Source organism: Paramormyrops kingsleyae, chromosome 1 (genome assembly GCF_048594095.1).
Source record: "Paramormyrops kingsleyae isolate MSU_618 chromosome 1, PKINGS_0.4, whole genome shotgun sequence".
NCBI lineage: Eukaryota > Metazoa > Chordata > Actinopteri > Osteoglossiformes > Mormyridae > Paramormyrops > Paramormyrops kingsleyae.
The window spans coordinates 63,048,872-63,053,727 of NC_132797.1; positions in this window are offsets into that span (position 1 = coordinate 63,048,872).

Below are 4,856 nucleotides of genomic sequence, written 5' to 3' on the forward strand. Positions count from 1 at the left end.
ATTCGCCACGTCTTCCGGTAAAAGAGCTTTCAGAAGAAATAGTGCGGCTCCTGCAGGGAACTCGCGATTGTCAGACTGCATTTCCACATCCTGGGAAGCGTTTCCTCAGGAGATCTCCGGAGCGTCTCTTTCGGTGGGTTAGGTAAAGCAGGGGCGGCTTCCAGAAGAATTCCATCCAAAGTTCCCCAGAAAATAATGATTTTTTTTTCCCGGATATTATCCTGTCACCTTGCTTTAAACATTTATGTAAACATCATAAAATAAGACCACAGATGCACTTAGTCTCGTCGGACATGATCGCGTCTCCGGGCTGGTCAGGTCTTGTCCCAGATTTGTGGCCGTGGGTTACGCGGCATCTACTGCGCTGTAAACATCAATCCGTGTAATGAAGCCCCGTTATGGCCAGGATATGTTATAATACGCACGGAGGAAGGTAATAAATCCGCACATGCAGCCTTTGCAATGTGTCAAAGCGCCAAGTTACTGGACAATGTTTTTCGAGCGGTTTTTATTTCCCTTTTCCAAAACAATTAATCCCTTTTAAGATTACATGACAGCAGTGGAAGGTAGCTAAAGGCAGCAGGGATGCAAGGCGGTTTAGAACTTGTTTAGGGTGAATTCAGCCACCCCGTTTTCTTGTCTCAACTCCGTTGAAACATTATTTGACAACACTCTAAGCACTTTGAAAACTTACTTGAGGAAACACAAATAACTTGGTAACTCAGTTACTACTCAATTACTTACTAGCATGAAATAAATGAACCGTTATGGTTGATTAATGAACGTGTACGTTATCTAAAACTTAGTTTCTGGTTAATTAATACATCAAGTAAATATTTGTGACGCCTCGAATAGTGTTAATTATTTTTCTAAATTCATTTAGTGATTTGTCCCATATTTTCGTACGTTTCGTAGCCACCCCAACTCGAGAAGTTTTATCGTCGGCGACCCCCATAGCAGCATGGCAAATTTTGTCGTGGGTGGTACTTTTTCTGAAAAATGTGGAGACCCCACTGAAAACTGAGCCCCTCCTTAAATGGATTAAATCGTAGAATCGGTTCTTTCTGAAAAGCATTCAATGGGGGTGTGTGAGTTTATAACCCGGCTGGTTAACAGCTGCTTTCTCGTAGGGCAGTGTCTTGTGTTTGGAAAATATTTTTATGTAATACTTTGAAATATAATCGTGCGATTGCATATATAATGTTTTATGTATAATATATTAAAGGCGGAAGTCTCTTTTTACTGTGATAAATATGCCGAGCTGATTCGCCCCCCCAGGCAGTACAGCAGCGTCGGACGGACGCGCATGCGGAGCGCCGTTTTTAAAGAGTAAATAGATACAAGTTTTAAAACACTGTTAAACTCATCAGACGGTATATTTTATATGAGAACAAATCGCAAAACCCCTAAATGGTGTGTCTGAGAGCTGAAAAATGGATCATGCCGATAGTTTAGGGTGCAGGACTACAAGACGGCCATAAATAATTTGCGGGGAAAATCGATTTAAAAGAAGATGAAGCTTCGTCTCTACAAATGGGTGAAATCTAATATATAACAGACAAAAATCCTTTTATATTTTCAACTTAAAAGCGGTAGGTTAAATTAAATGAAAACAGGAGGTCGATGTAGCGATGTTTACAAACATGGTACCTTGCAGGTTAACAACTTACATGACAGGCCTATTCTAAAATGACTAAGATTCATACATTTTTTTTTTAAATACAAAGTAACTCGAATGTAGCCTTAGGGTGATTTTGTCTCAGTTAAGAGTGGTGGACATTGCAGCAGTGGGTCCAATCAACTAGATGAACAGGACAGATTGTCCTTTGAGTGATGGTGTACAAAGGACAAGCCAAAGGAAATGTAAATCAGAAATGAGTGTGTTCAGAGGTGTTTGACTGGTTTAACTAATGGACCTCTAAAACTTACACTATATTACATTGCACTTTACATATGTAACAGGCGTTAACAGATGTTACATATTTAACAGTACCATACAAGTGAGGCAAATACCACATTACAAACATATATGCAACCTAGGAGTCAATTAGGCATAAGTGCAGCTATGCTGAGCTTACAATGAACACCCAGGTACAAGTGTGAGCAGTGCAGGAGCACGAGCTACACAACATCTAACAAAACAAGAACGTAATAAGACTATTCATGAACCAGAAGTGCAACATAAGGACATCCAAGGAATGTAAGGAGGCGTTAGGCTAGTAGTGGATTTCATGGAACAGATGGTTCTTGAAGGTGGAGAGGACCGGACTGTTGACCAGACTCCAGTATCCAACAGGTCTGATCAGTGTGAATTTTAGTAAAGATTTCAGGCATGTCCACATCTGGAAAGGACTGTTTTTAAATAAATTCTGTTAGAACCAGACTGAACAAAATGTAATGCTAGATTAGGAAGGGTGAATGTGGAAATACATAAACAGTTTGTGGAGTGAATTCCCCGTTTATGCACTGGGCATCTCCATCAGGAGCTCACCAGGGAGACTTTGCTCCCTAATCCTGATGGTTCCTGTGGGATGTGCGTGGAGATACTCTCTTGCCCTGACGGTTTAACCTGCATCTCAGCAAGGACAGGCTCCATGTTTTCTTTTTGCACATTTATTCAAAACAAAGTATCCTGCTGTTTAATAAGCAAGGCCAAGGGCCTCTCAGAGTGAGTTATTGTCTGGGTTTGTACTGTTATTTTAGTCGTTTTCTTTTTTCAACATGGCCCAGTTCCTCGCAGTCTAACGGGATGAGCTGGTTTTTACGAAGGCCGGTAGTTTACATTTCGATTAGCGATGCTGTAGTAGAGACAGCCAGCGATTTGTTAGTAAATGCTGGGGTCCTGACAGCTGTACTGGTTTCAACTTTTACCCAAAAAAGAAATCTGCAGGCACCTAAATAAAATGGTGTCCTGTTACATAATTTCAAAAATTAATTAGTCCTCAACTGGGACAGGAATTGAACAGGAATGTGATGCTTTGATATTTTTTTAAATCTTCAGACTGAGGTTTAAAATGTGAGTACGTTACGCAAATACACAGGACCTATTCTCATAATCTTAATTTTGAAACTAAGATAAACACGGTCTGTTTTTCATCACTTCTTTAGGCTTTGGAAACTCCCCTTAAAAAAAGTATGTTCCTGAGCACGCAATCATGTTCTATTTGGTTTGTAGTAATTAGTTTCCCCATTTAACAATAAAAAAAATATTTATGTAACTCATTTTTGTATAACATTACTGTGATGTTTTTCTTGACCAATGTAATATTTTTTGGAAGGAGTGTCGGATACCTCATTTTCATTTGCTGAATAAGGGACTGTGAAAAGCGGATGTCTGATCCAAGTCACAGTGACAGATGGAGGTGAGGTAGCAACCTTTCTGAGGAGAATGGGGGCTTGCGGGGGGGGGGGGGGGGCACTATGTTTCCGGGGCCTTCTCCCAGTAGAGTCATCAGCGTACGGTGAATCATCTTCACTCTGCTGCAGATGTGCGGAAAAGATAAGATATTACCATCGAATATCATGCAAACCTGGAGATGAAAATGCATTTACAAATCATAATCGGAGCAGTTTGACACCTCTGATTTTCTACACGTGGAAGTGTACTTAACCTTGTCTGTGTGGAACATCTAAACGTCTGATTGATAACAAAAACACTCATCCTCCGTAGACTTTAATGGGACAAATATGGCGACATTTATTTCTTTATTGTATACTTAAGCAGAAGGCAATACTTTTGAATTACTTTGAATCTGTGGGGAAATTAGCTACATTTTAATGCCACTGAATCTGATTCGTTATCTGAGGATCGCAGTCGCCGATGGCGATATTCTCCCATTCACATTAGTGGCTGTATAAAAAATTAAAATGGGACATGTCTCTGTTCAAGTATTTATTAATGTAATGTCACTGATGTGTCATAAGGAATATCTTCTTAATTTTGAGTGGGTTTAACGCTGCGAATTATGCACATTGCCGTCACCCCGAGCAGTTTGAATTTAGAAATGATTTAAAAAAAGAAAAAACTTCTTCTTTTACTGCAAACTTGCTGCTGGACTAAATGTTACAGGCTTTGGGTTTGAGAAACTGATTTCTGTTTTTTTTTTGCTTTTTTCCTCCCTCCTTCAACATTTTCCAGAAAATGCCATCAATTAGCTAGTTATTTTCATTTGTTGGGGGGTTAAGATACTGTAATCTGTCCCCAAATACCCTAAGCTTTGACGGGGGTGGGTGTGCTGGCCTTCTATCTGTCTAAAGTATGTTCACTTTTGTTCGCCGTAATCCCACTGCCCAAAAAAGGAGGCGGGGTCTGTCAGACCTAATGACATGAGCACCGAATTCGATCTGGCTTAATTTGGGATTAAAGCCAGCGGCTGTTTTGTACAGCTCGCTCCTGTGTGGAAGGCCATAAACGGGGCTAGAAACTAATCATTTTCATAGGGCTCACTGAAAGATCTGTATCGAACATGGACATGAATATTATGGGCTGTTACAGCAAGTGGAGATCTGCTGGAGAACTTGTAGGCCCCTAAAATTACCCAGTTTACCTGCAGGCTTCCTGCCAATACCTGAGGATCCCACCATCGCCCAAGAAGTGGTTTAATTTTTGATATCTTTATTTTCACAATGAATAATAATAAATTTTATTTCTAATGCACTTTTCATTAAAACAAATCTCAAAGTGCTACAGAGTAAGACAGAGTAATAACTGCACCACCCACCCTCCTTCAGCTTCTTCTTTGTTGTAATATGAATTCAAACTGGCTCTCTGTGTCGATCGTTTATCAGTTGCTGTTTTCACAGAAAGGTCTGCTGGTAGCTGTAATAAAAAATTGTGTAAAATCGTGTTTCCTGGA